Here is a 20886-nt window from a genome sequence, read left to right as displayed (position 1 = left end):
GATATTGATACCTAACAAGATCAGAGGATACAGTTGTGATAATATTTATAACCGACAAGGTCGGAAGATATATTGATGATATATTGATATTCAACAAGGTCAGAGGTTGATTATGATAATGATGGTCCTGATGAGGACAGTTATGATGATTTATGATATTGATTGTGTACTTTGCATTCATTTCTACATGTGCTTTGCCCATCACTAGTATGCACCTATATTTATCAACCGGTATGGGATAGTTGCATAGATATGGATGAAGAATAAGAATTGTGTTGTTGTATGTTGATTGGACCTTCTGAGCCTGGGGTAGTGGGGGTACGCATAGGCTCGACTAGGTATTTGATTTCCAGAGTGGCCGGTTATTCACGTTGTTATTAATATATTTGTTATCATTGATATGATCATTATTATGGCTAGCTAATGATAGATTGGTCTTTGATCCGGTATCGGGATTTGAGGTATGTCTTTGGCCTCTCCTGTCTTATGATTTTATTTTTATTCATGATTATTTTATGTCTAGCTATGTGGATTAGAAACCCTGAGTATGATACTATTTAAATCTTTGTTCTATTATAATGGGGTCTCAAAATGAGAATATGACGATATAGGTTATGCTTTGAGATGACCTCGTATTTATATGTATATATACCTCTATATGCATATATAGCTATATAAAGTTATAATACTATCATATATCCCTTTCTTCGTTGTTCATGTTGTATAGTTATCTCTTCGTCTTATATATTACTATATATATTTTTCTTTTGATCTTTATTCGTATATTAACCTAGGATATACGATATAACAGTAACATAAATTGAATGTAGCTAGAATAGGATAGTCCACCCTGATACTTGCTTAGTTTTATTAGGTTAGACTCTTGGACATGAATAGGATAGTTATTCCTTATTATCTCACTAACTTGTCATATGATTTTTGGACTCTTGGGTGTAGTTTCTATTCTATTTATATGTTGTATATATCTTCTTTATCCTTGGAGCTCAGTTGGCAATGTCCTACTAAGTACCATTCATTTGGTACTCCTACTACAGTGCTGCATCCTTTAGATCATAGTACGGGTTATTGTCGTTGATGTATGTATCATTTGGATCAGTCCTTGTTTAGAGACTTAGAGTGAGATCCTGATGTTTGAAGTATTACTTATCTATCTCTTATGTATTCGACTAGTCTCTAAGTTGTATTCGTAGATAAGTTGTATCATTGTATTTCTCTTGATATTTCACATTTGTGCTTTTTTTTATAGTAGAAGCTCTTGTACTGATACCACCAGTTTTTGGGATTCTTCTATATTTGATCTTTATTTTATATATTCCACATTCTTTTCCTTACATTATTGAGTATTCCATATCTAGCCATTCCGAACTACGGGTTGGCTTGCCTATAGGTGGGTTATGGTAGGCACCATCATAACATGAGAAGTTAGGCCCTGACAGATGTGATTCCCAGGTCAATATCTCAATATCTTTTAGAAAGTTAGTTTGATAAAGAAATTCTCTAGAATCTTTAAAATGAACATAAGATTCACCCATAAGAGAAAAGTGAGAATCCTTAAAAATTACTATAGTATCTCATCCACTGATGTCACCCAAGCTATACCCTACAATATAATACAATGTGCTGGTTGTCAAATTATAGTAACTAACTAGGTTTGGCTCAAACCTACTGGGAATGGATCGAATCTGTCTCACAAACTTTCTGAAGTAGTTGAAAGTGCAAAAAAATAAATGAGGGGAGTTTGTAGTAAATAGGAAATAGTAGCAAGTCTTGATTTCTTTCGGTTGTAATCAATATAACATGAACACTAGGAATGTATTCTCCCTAGCTTCCTAACTCTGTTGCTTTATAGTTCTCAGTCTAACTATCTCAATGCCACACATGCAGAACCTGACAAGATAGGTATGACCAACTTTCTTGTGAATGCCTTGGTAAATTTCAGCCTTCACCTTGTGAGTCTCAGAGTGTCACCATTCAAACCCTTGTCTTCGATCCTAGTTTAACTCTTACCTTTTTAGTGTTAATTTAATTAGATGAGGGTTAGTAGACTCGAATCACTATTGTAATCTTTTTTCCCAATATCAATATCTCTTGTAAAGATGACATCGAATATAGGCAAGTCCTCTACTTTTGTAGTAGTTAACAAAGAAATTTTTTTGAAAAAGATCACAATGCACGCATAAACAATGATCTAAAAGAACCTTACACTTCCCCTACTTTGTTATTCTTCTAGGGTTCCCCAACCCTAGCTAAGTGATTTAGCTGGTCATAGTTGAAATAAACTCTACGTAGTTCATAAAATAAAGAACAGACATAATCTCATAACAATGGAAGAATAAAACTCATAGTCTCATACTAATAATCAACTAAAAACTAAGAACAAAGAGATTCCAAGATCAAAAGTCAATCTTAGAATCGAGTATATGTTTGTGAATATATTAAGTGTGTAAACTATAACAAAATTATCCAAGGAGTATTTATAGTGTCTCAAAATAACATAGAAAACCTAACCGATATAAAAGAAAAAGGTTCAGTAGTGGCTACACCTTTGGATTTGACTCATCCAAACTGACTACGACTCGTTGTCAGTGTCTATTGTTATGCTCTAACTAAATGATGATGACTCATCATGAGACCCTATGAGTCATTAGCCGAATCATTATCACTCTAATGAATTTTCACCTTTTAAGACTTTTCTCACTATTATCAGAATGATTTCTCCCAACAAGTCATGACCTGACCTTACAACTCGTGGACACCTATCGATTTCTTGGGGGCTACAACTTGTATCATTTTAGAACCTTGGCCACTTATGCTAATAACAAATTCATCTTATGACTTCAACCTCAATTTTACTCCTGACTCATTAACTCTCACTGTCTCACGAAGACTTGGGCTATGAGTCATATAATCACCTGTCTGCTCGTAGTCTAGGTATTAACTTCATTTTTTTGGAGATATTTCTTCTTATTTTGGTCCACTTTAATTCCAATCAATTTTTCCTACAACATACATAAAAACACACATCATATCTAACAAAATAGCCTAAGTATTTGCATCTTTTCATAATTTTAAGCATCGAAACTTCCATGAAACCATGGCACATCAACATCCTCATCTTAGAATATTTTCATGTAATTAGGAATCAATAACATAAAAAAAACAGCTTAACAAAGATTAACCTAAGGTACCTACGCTGGTCAATCTCAATTTCAGCTTAAAAACATCATCCTCTCCTACTTTTGACTTTCCAGAACTAACTGTGTGGATCTGTACTGACCATCCATATGATACAAGCTACTCAAGATACGACATTAGATTAGAAACAAGAATTCAAGCACACGTACAAACTACATTACCCGAATAGATAAGCAGCTAGCAACACAACCTGTGTGCCCTTACAATCAAAGAAGTCCCACTCTCATAATATAATTATGAATGTCAATGCGGGATAATCATAAGACATTTACACTCACACATTAAGTCCAACACGATGTGCATAGAATACCATACGCTTGACCTTAATTTCTTTATGTTAGTTCTTTTAGAAAGTCGTACTAGGATCACTATAGGACTTTGTTCGATTTGTAATGTATATTTAGGGGATGGTATGGTACAGTTTGGACTTTTTAGTGACAGCCCCCTTGTCACTATAATTACGTTTGGGGTCCTTTTCTCAACAAAATTTTCCCTTATTTCTCTCTTTTTTTTCTTTTCATTTATTACTTGTTCAGGTTAGGTGTGATTTCTTTTATTCCTTCTTTTTCTTTTCTAATTATTCCTTTCTTTTGCTTTTTTTCATCATCTTATTTATTATTCATTTTATACCACACCCAACCCTACTTTCTTTTCTCTTTTTTATGACCTCTTTCATACCCAATTCTAATTACACATCCATATGATAGCAACCCTCAACTTAGTCAATTTTCCTAAATTGAGGTGCACAGTGTCCAAGAAGGACTAGGATCAATAAAGGTTCATTGTAATTAAAATAGGAAAGTTACAGTGCCCAAGCACATACACAAGTGTACGTGGTCTTATCAAGTAATACAGTGGCATCAAGAAAGACCAAGTATCGATCTCTCAGGGACTTGCGTTTGCCTACTATACTATTCTAGTTCAACAATTGATAAAAAGTAAACAATAGATTTTTAGAATTGTAAACTAAAATGAAACTAAACTAATGCGGAAAAGTAATGACATAGGACAATAAATGGATAGAAGCCCAAGGTTAAGGCTTACGAACAATCATACTATTTTATTGAACTTCATTAATTAAATTGCTTATCTTGGTTGTTGATTAATAGGGTTAATTGTATGAGCAGGGTTTCCCAACCTCTAATCCTTTACCTAAGTTGAACCTTACAACTACATCATTGAGCGGGGATGTAATAGTTCACTTAAGTTCTTTACAAATTTCATCCTAAATATGAGTTAAGTAAGGCATCTACATACATCCCTATCCTAGATACTAATTTGAATTCTTTATTTCATAAAGAAACACAAACCATACTCTGCTTATTCCAATGTTCTATCTCTTCATTCCCTCTCCCGAGATCATAAGGTTTACAATTGATGTATTCTAAGGGTAGTTAATCCTTAAAATAATTAAAACAAGAATAAAAAAACAGCCAATAATGATAAGAAAATCAACAAACTTAATTCAAAATAAAAGTAATCATGATCGTAGCGTTAACCCCAGATAGGGAGTTTTAGTCTTTAATGGAATTATTCATCATCCAATCTCTTAGATTGATGATACAAACCATGAAAGAAATTAAAGTAAAGAGATATAAACCCAAAAAAAGTGTTTAGCAGCACCAAAACTAGTCCAAGACATCCAAAAGTGATTGAAAACGTTACAAGGTTGTATTTATAGCAATAGAGTAAACCCAAGACATGTTGGAATAGAATTGGAGTGAAATGCCCATGGGTGGAATAGACCATGCGTCGCACGCTATATTCTATAGGAATAGAGAATGCGACGGCTGCATATTGCATATAAACACTGTTTTGGGTCACTTCTGAGTCTATTGATGTGTCATACGTGCCAATATCCCTTATCACTCTCCCTCACTCTCCCAATACATTTCAGGTGTCCAAACTTGCATCAAAATGTGTTTTGTGCTTCCGTGTCCATTCCAAGCCTTTTTGAGTTGTTTCCACTTGGTTTGAAGATTTAAAATCCTTTATATATCATCATAATCCATTCAAAAAGCATCATATAGCATTAAACACAACAATTTACAGATCAAAACAACAAAACATCCAAGATGAAGAACTAGAAACACGAGCTAAGCATAGGCTTCATTCACTTTGATTTCTAACTTATTGTTTTGACTCTTGTATTTATCCAATTGACACTTTAAAATTACCAACAAGTTGTTTCACATATAAATACACAATAAAACCTGAAGAAAAAATTAAACACATAAGAAACAAATACAATAGACTAGACAAACACCTAGCTCAAACTAGTCACACTAGTTTTTTCGGTTGACTTCTAATTGATCAATTTGAATCAAAAATTATGTGGAAACACTATTAAACATTGTAAAAACATACATGGATACTTACATGTACATTTATATCATTATCACCACATTAATAACATGAATTATCCTTAAAACAAGGCTAAAAAGGCTAGTCCAATCCATGTAAAAAAGTAAAGTAAAGAGATATAAATCCTAAAAGAAGTGTTGAGCAGCCCCACAACTAGTACAAGACATAAAAAAGTTATTAAAAAAGTTTATAAAGTTGTATTTATAGAAATAGGATAAACCCAAGTTGTGTTGGAATCGAATTGGATTGAAATTCCCAGGGGTGGAATAGATCATGCGTAGCACGCTGTATTACATAGGAATAGAGCATGCAAAACATGAATATCGCACATACACTCTATTTTGGGTCCCTTATGAGTTTATTGATTTATATAACGTGCCTATATCCCTTATCATTCTCCTTCACACTCTCAATACATTTAAGGTGTCCAAATTTGCATCAAGCTGTATTTTGTGTTTCCGTGATCAATTCCCAACCTTTTTGAGTTGTTTCCACTTGGTTTGAAGATTGTAAATCCTTCATATATCATCATAATCCATTAAAAAAGCATAATATTTTATTAAACACAATAATTTAGAGCTCAATATAACACAACATCCAAGATGGAGAACTAGAAACACGAGGTAAGCATAGGCTTCATTCACTTTGATTTCTAACTTATTGTTTTGACTCTTGTCACGATCCAGTTGACCCTTGAATATTACCAACAATTTATTAACATATAAAAACATAATAAAAACCTTAGGAACTCATTGAACACATTAGAACCAAATACAATAGGCTAGACAAACACCTAGTTCATGCTAGTCAGACTAGTTTTCTCGGTTGACTTGTACAGGATCAATTTGAATCAAAACTTAAGTGAAATAATAAACATTGTAAACACATACATGGATACCTAGATGCATGTTTATATCATTATCACCACATTAAGCACATGAATCATCTTCAAAACAAGGCTAAAAAGGCTAGAATAGCAATGCTAAAATACATAAATTAACCCAACATCAGAAGGTGAAAGGTGAAAGCAAGAAAATAGTACTATATAGGCTCAACACAAGAATCAAGGGATGTGAATTCTCATTTGAAAGGTACTAGGATAAAATTTGACTAATTTCAAGAATGTCCTTTGATCATTTCCTAACCGACTATCCTAAAACCTAGGCAAAACTAACCGAGAAAGTTTTGGATTCAATACAAAATAAGAGTTAAGTAGGCATCTCACACACATGGGACAGGGTTGCATCACAAAATACTACCTATATGGTTTATACAAATTCTACCTAGGATTATTATGTCCCTAATCCATAAGATCACAACAAGATTCACAGCGGTTACACATATAAGCATATCACACAATTTAAAATATATACGCACATTCCACTGAGGGTGTTTGTTGTCATGCTTCTTTTCTCATCGTCCGTGCTATCCTATTAGAACAGGCATTTCTAGGACGTATTATATTTTTTTTTTCATATTGTTTTATGTTGCTTTTGTTTAACTAGGAGACAAATAAGCGCCTAAGTGACGTTAACATATTTTTTTTTGGGTTTAAGTGCTTTTGGGAAAAATGGATATCTCTCCATTTTACTAAAAAACACTTAGAATAAAAAAAATGTTAACTACCCTTAGGTACTTATATTTATCCTAGTAAGAAAAACAACAAAAAAATAAAACAAAATACGTCCTAGACATGCCGATTGTACTATGATAGCATGGCCGACGGGAAAAAAAAACTTAACAAAGAAAACCCTCGATAATTATGTATAGCCCCACCCGCAACTAAATATTATGCACTATCCCTGGTGCATCTGAAAAGTAATAATAGGGAAAAAATACATACCTAGATGCACTAGGAACCAGATCACGAAGTCCCACTAGGTGGGATGCCAAAATAGGACCCACTCTCATCATTCATAGTCCCAGCAGTAGCCGAGATGGTCACATAAGTTTTGGCACAAATAGTGGTTCGTAATTTTAATGATGTCTGACTTAGGGGAGTCAGGATGGTACACCTAGCCAACTCTACTATAGCTGTAGATGTCATGTTAGCCACTCAAAAGCTACCATCTCCTACCTCCATCTCATGTAACTTCATTTGATGATACTTTGTAGTTTGCATACTAGCCGCCCTATCCGCTTCCATAGCATCCTTCTCCTTTCTTCTCTTTCTATTATTCCTTAGTCTTTTACAACTTTCTTTCTCAGCAACCTTTTCTTTCCCCTTTATTCCCAAAATATCTAGCACTTTCTCAATAGGTATCTCCTCAATAACCAAAAATATGGAATGGCCTCGAATGCATATCCTTTATCATAGTCTAGAATTTGACCAACTCCTCTTACACGCTCGCCAGATCTGAAGCATGAATGCCCGCCAATATATGGCTAATCTGTTGCTTAAACCCATCAAAATGGGTCTACATAACCTAAATATTGCTTATGATCTTGTTCTTTACCCATAGTTGCAATCTTTGTTCAATGTTTGTCACCCTACACTCAAGTATGCCCAATTTCTTTATCTCGTCAGTTAGGAATGCTTGAGGGACTAGAGCATCATAGCCAGCGGGAGCAATCCTGGATGTAAATAGCCTCACAGTAGGAGGAAAAGTCACGACCTGAGAAGATCTAACAACATTTATAGAGGCCTGAGGCTTAGAGTAGGAAGTACCAGAGGGGGCATGAGTAAGATCGGCAAACCTTGGAGTATCTACATGCATCTGCCCCAGCACGAAAGACTGCCTGAAGTAGTGTAGCTCCCATCTTAGCATTTGAGATGGGTTTTACATAGTATTTGATCAACCTTAAATTTGTGGTCCTCTAGACCGTGTAGAACTAGTCCATATCTGGGATCTTTGGCAACCCATCATCCAAACAAATCTGGATCAACAAAAATAGAAAAGCTAAGGTGGTGTCTGATATTAGTGTTCGATCATGGATCTCTCTAACAATCGAATTGGGCACATCAATTTTTATCTGTCCATGATGCCCGCAATAATGGCAACTTAATCCTCACCCAGCATAATGTCCCCCTTTGTGGGACTTACATAATTATGGGCCAGCATTCACCAAGCCTTTGACACAAAATTCAATGAGCTCTTCATGATTTGTGTCGAAGGTCAAACCACCCAAAGTGCCTATTATTATGCTATATCCATAATGTCGTCCATCCACTTGAAATGGGTGAGCTTATTCTCTGACCCAATCTATTTGGTTTTAACTTTTCATATTTCATCCATGTATTAATCAATATCAGTAGTTGTAATACCCCAAAAAATCCAAACCAATATTAGAGCCATGTACCAAGATCATGCATAGTACATCATGGTTATTTTATAGTTTTATGAGTAGGTTATATGTATATTGAGGCTTCAAATAACTCCCAACTATCAGATAAATCAAAACATTCCTCACCGATCGAATTCTTGAGAAAGATATTTCCATAGTCAGATTCAAACGATTATATATCTAATTATACTTGGAAATTTTGATCTCATAACCTATGAAAATATAGATAATTGAATTATCTTTCCAACGATACTAATTTTGCCTAAATCTGATATCGGAGTAAAGAGTTATTACTATTTTACTCCAGTATGTCAGGATGGAAACTATGTGACAACATTCGTAGTAGCTTACCATATTTGTGATGCCCTACCACAAAGTTCGTCAGCCTTAGACAGAATCCAACTCCTGTGTGACGACATTCATGGTAGCTTACCATATATGTGATTCCCTACCATGAAGATAGTCAGCCTTAGGTAGAAACCAGATCCTAAGTGATGAAATTCATGGTATCTTACCACATTTGTGACGCCCTACCATGAAGGTTGTCAGCCTTAGGCAGAAACCAACTCCTAAGTGACGACATTCATGGTAGCTTACAAAATTTGTGATTCCCTACCATCAAGGTCGTCAGACTTAGGTAGAAACCATCAGTTCCGGCTCCCGTATGACGACATTTTTTACGGCTTACCATACTTTTGATGCCTTGTCACAAATATCGTCAGCTATGATTTGTAGTAACTGAGAATTTATTTTATAAGGGTATTTTGGTCTTTTCCCTTCACTTCCCATGACTTGCAAACCTCAAGGAACTTATTATCTTCCATTCTCTTTAGTTAAAATATCTTAAAACCCCTCTCTTACATTTTCAACCACAAGATTTTCTCTTAAGATCATCTCCTCAGGAACAAGAGCATTCTTTCCCAAAGGGGTTAAACCCTAGTCAAGAAAAATCAAGGACAAGCCTAAGTATTTCTTTATGAACCTTCAGAAACATTAGATCTCTTTCAAGATCAAGCTTTAAGGTATGTGTAGTGTTCATCTATAGATTTAATTCATTCATAGAGTTCAAGAACCATGATTTTAAATGTTATTGTGTAAACTTTTATGGTGATATAAGCATATATATATATTGATGATTGTTGTTCAAGTTTCAAGATGATATCTAAGGGTGTTTTTTTTAATGGAATATATGTGATTGTTTGTTGAAAATCATAAACTTTGGGTGGGTTGAACTAATGCAAGTATGAAATCCACCTGTGCCTTAAAGAATACATGTAAGGTGTTTGATAAAATGCCTAGGATGTTAGAAGTTTATATTTACATGATTTCATGATATCTAAATGAAAAGTCCATGTCAGCAATACACTTCAATATGAATGCCCATGCTATTTATATATTCTTATGGTGATAGCATGAAGTATGTTTGATGATGGAAATATGAATTTTGTGTGCGAATTATATCTATGCTTTCCCTACCATGTTTGAGGTGTTGATTAAATACATGAAGTATACTATCCCCTACTTATGATATAGTGAACTGTGGACTCCAATCATGTGATCAAGTCATGCCATGTGTTTCAGTTTCCTTCTATCGAGTCCTGGGGGTATTCGTACCCAAAAAACATAGCTCTGTGCCTAGAGCAATGTCATTTTGTCACACTAATCTCAGTCAAGATATAATCTATAGAACTCAGTCAATCATGTGACTTAGGAAACCTCAGGAATCTCATGATCTCAGTTAACTCTCAGATAATAGTACTACTCCGTCAATCAATGAAAGTCAGTTAATCTGTCGATGTACAGTCAGTTGAATCATGTTTAGTCTCATCATATGGGAGTAGGAGTTAGCACCGAGTGAACCTAAGGATGGGATGAAGGTGTGATTCTTAGCAGTCATCCTTGCATTCTAGAACTATGTAGCCAGCATAAGTTGAGACATTGCAGCCTGTTATATGAGGGTAGATGAGGTGGCTTAACCTGTTATATGAGGTTTCCCACCATTCTCACTAGAGTTACCTATTATGCGAGGGTTACTCACATGTTGTCCTTACTAGTGGCGTGGTATTAACATCCTTCCAATCAAGGCAAAGATTGGACCCCATCTTAGCTATAATGGCACATATGGGGTATGTCGGTTAAATAACTACCTCCCATAGTTTCAGTATCAGTCTCAGTAAAAAAACTCAGACAGTTCTTCAGATATCAGTGTACCAGGACTGTTAGATATCATCAAATTCAGTTATAGCACAGAACTCAGAGAGTTCAACCAGATTTAGGGCTGTCAGATATAGGCATCCATGTTATCAGAACTACAGTTTTAGCCATGTATTAGCATATAGATTTATCCATCATGTACTCATGATCTTAGTTACTATGTATGTATATTTGTACTCTTACGTTCATATCAGTCAGTCAGTAGTATTATTCATGCACGTAAACCCTTGCATTAGCCTACCTCACTCGTATAGTCAGTACTCTATTTGTACTGATGTATTTGTACTATGGTGCTTTCTTTTCATGTTACACTATAGGTTTAGAGGAACGAGTCCCAGACCAGCAGTAGCAGTCCCTTTTAGTACACAAAGTTGCATTGAGTCCTCTTCATTCGAGAATGACATTATTTGATTTATTCATTTATTTCTTTAGTTCAGTTTTACGGAGTTAGTTGGAGACATGTTCCTTTAACTCCTTATTTTAGACAGTACTTAGAGGCTTTCGGATTTATGCTTAGATTTAGATTTTAGATTCAGTTTTCCATTATTTTGGGTATTTTTTGCCCATATGGATGTTATATTATTTCAGTTGAACCTTATGGCCTATTGTGCATGTTTTATGCATTATTATGTCATGAATTGCAGTCTATAGGTACAGATCTCAGTCATGGGTTAGTTTGTGGTCCCTTCGGGTCATAAGCACCGTGTAGCATTCCGGTTTAGAAAATTGGGGCATTATAGTAGTGTTAGCTGATAGCTTAAAATTTGGTCCATGAAGGAATATGGAAATCATCTAGGATGAGATGTTCACCCAAACACCTAAGATTAAAATTGTAAACAAGGGAACACAACCCTTTGACAACATCCCTTATTGATAAACTTTAGCTCTATTTGGTAAGTGACATAAGATTCCTAGACCAATTTTGGGTTGTATCATCCTGGAGCCCTAGTCATCCACTCAAAATGGTTCTGTCAAAAATGATCCTCAAACTATGGAATCTCAGACATGCCCATTATGTTTATTTTGGGTTCCAAGTAGAACCCTCTCTTTGACATCTGGGAGGCATGAGTGACAACACTATCTCTCTTTTATAATTCATGTTTCTCGGGGTACCCTAATAGATTAATGATGGGTACTAGGAAAGTGTAATTTATAGTGGCTCAGTAGGTGGGGGAGGATTTATCTCAACTGGGATATAACTAGACTCATCCTCCTCCTCCAACTTATTTTCCTCATCATTTTCCTAGCTAAAGTTCTCATACTATTTATTTTTAGATGCATTGTCTAATTCATCCTCAGCCTTATCATCATCATCCTTAGAACCATACTCGAACAATCCTTTTTATTAATATTGGGAAGGGGAGTGGGGTGTTGACTTACTAGGGTTATACATTTGGGGCCTAGCTTGTTGAAGCGATTGTCCTGGGTGGGAACCCTTAGTGCCTCATATAAACTCTTCCTTAGTTCTACTGCATCCACAAATGGATATTCTTTGACGAAGCCACTTGACTTATCATTTGTGATATCATTCCTGAGATGTAGAGTAGAGGGTTAGGCTTGCTTCTTTGGTGTTTCTTTGGTGGAATCGGCCTTGGACGTCATTTGTAACTATTAAGACACACATTAGTCAATCTACGAAAAGGAATAAAAATCAAGTAACAACAACAAGTGTGTAGTAGTGTTCGACACCCTATGAGTCATGGTACAACTCATTTTCAAAGTCTATGGGTCATCCTAAGGCTCGTAGGTTAGATGTATGGATGGAAACCATTCACTGGTCAAGCTGTGATTCCTCCTAACGAGTCAAATCATCACCAACATTTGTGATGTAATAAAAAACTAATCCCCAATGACTTTCCTTGCCCTATCACTACGAGTCCATACTATGAGTCGTATGGTTAGATAATGACTCGTAGTATGAGTCAAAGTGTTACCAAAGAGCAAAGATATCTTGTCTCCCATTATGCCAGTGGCTACGAGTCATGTAATGACTCATTAGGTCACCCTATGAATCATTATGAGTCACGTAGTGATAGTAACATAGGTTCTTCAAGGTGTTCTCTTTTTGATTTCTCATTCCCAATGGGCGCTATGACTTCCCGATGAATGTACCATCTTATTTACCCTCTTAATTCCTCCCAATATTTATTTCCTTGGAACCAATTTAACCTACTCTTAATTTTTTTTTGAAGTTCTCTACAATTCTCAAATTCCTTTAACCCTAACACCTTATCAAATGTAGAACCCAAGTACATTTACCAACATTTCACATAAATCTTAGAATATAGCACACAATAATACAAAACTTACTTGAAAACTAATAGATACTTTGGTTGGGTTCTCTAAAAGTTTTAGGTGGTACCTCTATTCTTAATAATATAGAATTTATAGAGATTGGGATTTGATTTGATGTGGAGGGATGAATTAAGAGTTTATTTTAAGAGCTATTGAAATGATTTTTGAAAGGAGAGAGTAATGCGCATTTCAAAATAAAAGGTGGAGCAATAAAGGGGGAAAATTCCCTTCTATATTGTATGATTTGGGCTGAGTCGATCCGCTGTGTCCGTAATGTATGACCCAATGAAGAGTCATGGTGATGACTTATAGCCTGTGGCTATGAGTCATAGACTCTCTCTGTTTAGACTAGTACCTTACCTAGGTTCTCCTGTAATGATGAATCAAGGTGACGAGTCGTTGTCTCTAAAAATAACTCATTCCGAAAGTGGTCACGAACCCAGAGAACTTATACATAAGAGTAGTATAGGCTCCTACCCTATACGAATACTAATGATGAGTCGTAGGGTGTCTCTACGACTCGTAGGGTCCCTCGTAGGTACCTGAGCACCAAAAAAGTTTCTGGCCTTTTTCTGAAATTTCTAACCTTGCACACTGAACACACAAGTTACCCTATAATGTAATAAGTACAAAACATGGGTTGCCTCTTACGCAGCCCTTGATTTAAAATTGTGGAGCGATGTGTCTAAGTTGGGTACTCAGACTTTACCAACTATCCCATATATTACCTCCCATGCAACTCCTAATTTTACATCATAGCATTATGCAGTTACCTTGATTACTCACACTTCACCAAAGCTCATGTCATCTTGTACTTTTACCTCATCACAGTTTCCCATATAGTGCTTCACCCATTGTCTATTCACCTTGAGTAGACCGTCACCATCATATTTCAGCTCGACAGCACCATGAAAGAACACCCTCACTATGGTGAATGGTCCATAAAATATTTGCTTCAACTTTCTAGGAAGCAAGCGCAGTCACGAATTATATATCAAGACCATATGACCTGGATCTAACATTCTTTTCTCAATTTTCTTGTCATGATACAACTTCATCTCTGCTTTATAAGAGCAGAACTCCCATAAGATTGGAGCAGGAATTCATCCAACTCATTCTCCTTTCTCATCCTCAACTTAGCTTCATCATGCCACTCCAAATTGTGATTTTTAATGCCTATAGTGCTTTATGCACAAGTTCGACTTGAAAGTAGCATGCCTTTTTGTACACTAGCTGATATGGAGTGTCACCTATGAAGGTCTTAAAATTTATCCAGTACACCCACAAAGTATCATCTAAGTTTATTGACCATCAGTCCTGTTGGCATTCACAGTCTTTGCTAATATGGACTCAATTTCCTGATTGGAGACCCTAACTTGCCTATTCATCTGTGGATGGTAAGTGTTTCCATATTATGCTTCATACTATATTTTTCTAGAAAGGCCTTAATAAGATGATCTCAAAAGTGATACCAACTGTCACTAATAATAGCACGTGGAGTACAAAATTGAGAAAATATATTTTTATTCAAAAATGTAGTGACACTTCTGCTTAATTATTGGGAAGAGAAACTGCCTCTACCCATTTAGAAACCTAGTCAACCACCACCAGAATATACTTCATCCTATATGACTCACAAATAGACCCATGAAATCCATCCTCATACATTAAACAGCTCCAACTCCAAGATAGGTGTCATAGGGAGTTCATGTCTCTATGAAATATTTCCTTTTCGTTGACACTGATCACAGGCTTGAGAATAAGCATGGTCATCCTTGTAGATAGTTGGCCAATAATACCCATATTGTAGGATTTTATGGGCTGTGTGGCTATCTCCATGATGACCCCGAACTGGCGATGAATAAAAAGCCTCAAAGATTCTCATCCACCTTACCTCAGGAAACATCTCCGATTAACTCCATCTGTAGAAATTTGAAACAGATAAGGCTTATACCAAAAAATATTTCTCACCTCATGCATGAACTGCTCATGTTTTTGGAGTGATAAATCTTTTAGAACAAGATCACTTGCTAAAACGATGGCAAAATTGACTAACCAGGGGATTAAGTCTTTAGATGTTGCAAAGACCCGCTCATCTACAAAAGTATCATCTATATTAATCTAATCACCTAACTTATAAATTGCCTCCTTCTCAAGGTGAGATAAGTGGTCCGCAACCTGGTTCTTAGAGTCTTTTCGATCTTTCACCTCAAAATCAAATTCTTATAATAAGAGGACCCAATGAATCAATCTCGATTTTACATCTTTCTTTGATATTTGACATATCAATGTTGCATATTACATATAAATGATGAATTTGGACCCTACCAAGTAGGACCAAAATTTCTCAAAGGAATAAACCATCGCAAGTACATCCTGGGGAGTAGTTGTATAGTTCTTCTATGTAGGGTTTAATTCCTTACTATCACAATAGATCGGGTGAAGGATTTTCTCACATCTTTGGCCTAGGACAGCTCCTAAGGCCATTCATATAACATCACACATAACCTCAAATTTTAAGGATAAATCAGGTGACACAATAATAGGAGTCGAGACTAGCCGCTCCTTGAGGTACTCAAAGGACTTGAGACATGCATCATGAAACACAAATTTCACCTCCACAGTGGATTTGCAATTTTAGATAAGTCCTAGATATACCTCCTATAAAAGCCAGCATGACCCAAGAAGCTTCAGATACCTTTAACTGAGGCCAGAGAAGAAAATTTTTCAATCACCTATATCTATGCTCTATCCACCTCAATACCCCACTTTGAGATTTTGTTATTGAGAATAATACCTTCCCCTAACATAAAATGGCACTTCTCTAAATTTAACACTAGACTTCACTCCTCACATATTGATAACGCTCAATCTACAGCTCTCGTGGGAGTGTAAAGCGGTCGTTAGCAAATATAGAACCCAACCTGGGTTGGGTATCGATCCCACAGAGAATAGCTTGGCCAACAAGCAAGAGAAATTACTAGACTTTTAGTGCAAGTCTCGTAGGAAAGGGGGGATTGTAGTATGTAACCAAAACAAGAATGTAAGAACTGAAAATAGCAAAATAAAGAGAGATTGTCACGTGTGTTGTAAACAATGAGAATTGAGGCGTTGGGGTTATGTCCACCTTCTGAGGTATACGTCTCTATTGGCTATGAGTGTGTAGAGTCTTGACATGTAATTGCTTATAGAGAATTGTAGTCGATGGTAAATCCAAGCGTCTCTCGACCTAAACAAGGACTATTTCACTTTAACTCTCTCGAGCTTAAAGCGTGACTAACGGTACGAATTCTCCAAGAAGTTAGTCCAGGTACGGCACTAGCTTTTTAATAGGAAAGGGTGTCCTACTACCTTGACATTATCTCTTTTCCAGACAAATAACTTTTCTCTCGAACAAGTCAGATGTTAGACTGGCGTTGGTCTATGCGTCTTCTTTTCTAGACAAATAACCTTTCTCTCGAACAGGTTAGATGTTAGAATGGCGTGTTCTTGTGTTTGAACCGCAAAGAATGTAGATTTAAGATGAAGAGAATAATGATATAAGCAATATACTTGTCTTGAACTCACAAACTCATAGCTATAGATAGTAACTCATTCGGCTTCCATAACCCCAACTAAGAGATTTAGTTACCCATGAATGCGAAGGATATCACGTTTTGCATGGTGGATGGCGTGAATAGTAGGTGTTTGGCGTGTGGTTTTAGTGATTCCGTAGCAAGTAACGATTCTCTTGTTGTGGAATTTAAGAGTAGAAGAATGAAGAATTGAGAATGGGTTGTAGGAAGATGTCTTAATTGTAAGGAGATGAATGAATTGTCAGAATGTCTCCTCCCCCTCTCCTCTCAAAATCTCTAACATGATAGGGTATTTATAATACTCCTATCCTACTCCTACTCAACTAATAAAATAAATAACCAAATCCTAATATACTAATGAAATCCTTGACCCAATTGTACTAGGGTAAGGTTACAAAATTATAATCCAAATAGAATGATGAAACACATAACCTAATTGCACTAGGTTAATGTATTATGGCAAAAATCCAGCTTTGTGTCTGTAAGTCCCAAAGTCTTCAGAAATGCTGTTTTAGCCCGGGACAGATTTTCCATGCAGCAGATTTAGTCCTTTATGCGTCCAGCTCCTTTCCATCTCGTTTGTGAGCTTTCTTTTGCGTCAAGTAAGCCATAAATTGCTGTATTTTGCATCATTTATACCTGAAACTTTCCTAATCACATTTGTTAGCTCATTTACAGGAAAAAGGACTAAAAGTGTACGAAATAGATAATTAGTTCTCGAAACTAGGCTAAAATATGGGCAAAATATATTGATATAGGCGCGTAATTTCGCCTATCATCACATATCTAGAGCGTGTTGGCCAAATGGGCCAGACAATCTTCAAATGAGTCCCTAACTAACAAAAAGTCATCCATGAAAACCTCTATAGTGACCTCTGCCATGTTTAAAAATATTGACATCATATATCGGTGAAAGGTGGCAGGATCGTAGCATAGTCTGAACGACATCCTCTTGAATAAAAAAGTCACATATGGGCAAGTAAAAGTAGTCTTTTCTTGGTCTTTAGGGGCAAGGGAAATATGATTGTACCACAAATACCAATTGATAGGGAGACATTCCAATTGGGGTTTTGTAGGCCATTCTATAGGGCCAAAGAGCTTCATCAAGTTACCTTTCCTAATTCGTGCAGCCTATATTTAACGTTTTTTCAAGTATGGCCTAGATTTCTCAATTTTAAACGTCTAATTTTCTACTTTTTTGAGGGTGGTATGGAGTGGAAACCTTGTGTTTAAACCCATACTTGTCAAGAGGAGCACCAAACACCCGATTGCAAAAATGTGAGCCACCATCACTAATGATGGCTCGAGGAGTGCCAAACCTTGTGAAAATATGCTTTTTTAGAAGTGAAGTGAAACACTTACATTTATTAATCGGGTGTATGATGGCTTCCACCTATTTGGAGACATAATCGACTGCCACCAAAATGTATTTATTCCCAAATGAACTCACAAAAGAACCCATGAAATCAATTCCCTATACATCAAAGAGTTCCACCTCAAGATTAGGCTTGAGGGGCATCTCTTGCTTTCTTGAAATACCCCCATTCATTTGACATTTGTAACAAGATTTAATCCATTCAATGACATCCCTATGCATTAAAGGCCAATGCAATCTACATTGGAGAATCTTTGAGCTGGTTCGGATTCCTCCATGGTGACCACCATAAGAAAAAGAGTGACAAAATTCCAAGTTAGCATTTATTTCAATATCCATGACACACCACTTAATAACTCAATCGGCACATTCTCAAAAAAAATGACTCATCCCAAAAATATCTCTTTGTGTCAAACAAAAATAGTTTCTTTTAATGGTAACTCTATCCTTTGGGGATTACTCCACGTACTACATAGTTGGTAAAGTCAGCATACCATGGCGTATTATTCCCCTCTATGTACATGATCAATTCATCGGGGAAAGCATCACCAATTTCTATTTCCCTATGCTTTTCATTATTGCTTTCATGTCGAGAGAGATGATTGGCCACTTGATTTTTGCACCATTTTCTGTCTTTCACCTCAAAGTTGAACTCTTTTAATAGAAAAATCCATCTAATTAAATGCAGGTTTTCTTAATTCTTGTCCATGAGATACTTAAGGTCGGAGTGATTCGTGTGTACCATTACTCTCGCACCTAATAAATAGGCCCAAAACTTTTCAAAGGCATATACTACCACTAATAATTCTTTCTCGATGATGGTGTAGTTGCATTAGGCATCATTCAAGGCCTTTATTGCATAGTAGATAGGATGAAATAGCTTGTTCTTTCATTACCCTAGCACTACACCCAATGCAATACCATTTGCGTCGCACCTTATCTCAAATGTTAATGACTAATTCGGGGCCACAATAATGAGGGCTGAAATGAGAAATTCCTTAAGATGTGCGAAAGATTTCAAGCATGCCACATCAAAGTTGAATTTAGATTCCTTCTAGAAAATTTTACACATAGGGTGTGCTATCTTAGAAAAATCCTTGAGGAAACATCGATAGAACCCAGCATGGCAAAGAAAACTTTGGATACCTTTTATGAAAATAGGAGGTGGGAGTTTAGAAATTACCTCAACCCTTGCTTGGTCAATTTAAATGCCCATTCTGGATATCTTGTGGCCTAATACAATCCTTTCTTTAACCATAAAGTGGAACTTCTCCCAATTCAAGACAAGGTTCATTTCCACGCACCTTTTAAGCGCTTTGTTCAAATGTTCGAGACAAGAATTGAAAGAGTTCCCTACTACTGAGAAGTCATCTATAAACACTTCAATAGAATATTCAACCATATCCGATAATATTGAAACATGAAACGCTGAAAGGTTGTTGGGGCATTACATAACCCAAAGGGCATTCACTTGAATGCAAACGTACCATATGGGCAAGTAAAATTTGTCATTTCTTGGTCCTCCAGCATGATACAAATTTGATTGTACCCTAAGTACCCATCCAAGAAACAATACCATCCTCTCCCAACAAGCCTATCTAGAATCTGATCCATGAAAGGCATTGGAAAATGGTCCTTCTCAATCCATGAATTCAATTTTTGGTAGTCCATGCACACCTGCCATCCGGTGACCGGCCAGATTAGGATGAGATCATTTTTTTCATTTTTGACTACTGTGATACCACCCTTCTTTAGAACATATTATACCAGAATCACCCACATACTATTGGATATAGGATATATCACTCCTACATCGAGCCACTTTATAATTTTCGTTTTTACTACCTCTTGTATTTGTTGGTTTAATCTCATTTGCTGTTCTACACTAGGTATGTGATCTTGCTCTAGTTTTATTTTTTGCAAGGAAATTCTGGGGGTTTTTTGATTATGTTTGCTATCATCTAACCAATTTCCTAAATAGATTTATTCACCACCAACTTCAATGCTTCTACTAGAGTGGAGTTTAGGCTACTAGAAATAATGATTGTCAAGGTATTATCCTACCCCAAGAACAAGTATTTGAGACGGGATGGCAAGGTCTTTAATTTAATTTTGGGAGGTTAAAGGATGGATGGTTTTATGGGGGTCTTTTCTCAGTTTTTTAGATCAAGATCTAATTTAAATTTGTTCTTGGTGTGAAACCCAAGCCAAATTAAGGATGCCACCACCTCATCATACTCCTCTACTTCATCTCTTTCACAATTCCATAGCACCCCAACTAACGGGTCATTCAACATACCCACATCAACATAGTTTGACAGTTTTCCATCAATAACATCGATCACCAAGATGACTTGTAGGTCCATTGGTTATTTTATGGAATTTCATACAATGATGGATACCTTCTCATCATTTAACATAAACTTTACTTCCCAGGACTCAAAATCTACCAAAGCCTTCTCAATAGCTAAAAATGGCCTCCCAAGGATAATAAAAATTTTGACGTCCATTGCACAATCCAAAATAACAAAGTTGGTTGGGTAGATGAACCGGTCTACTTTT

The sequence above is a fragment of the Capsicum annuum genome, chromosome 5, assembly GCF_002878395.1.
Source record: "Capsicum annuum cultivar UCD-10X-F1 chromosome 5, UCD10Xv1.1, whole genome shotgun sequence".
Lineage (NCBI taxonomy): Eukaryota > Viridiplantae > Streptophyta > Magnoliopsida > Solanales > Solanaceae > Capsicum > Capsicum annuum.
Note: the sequence above shows the minus strand (reverse complement) of the source record.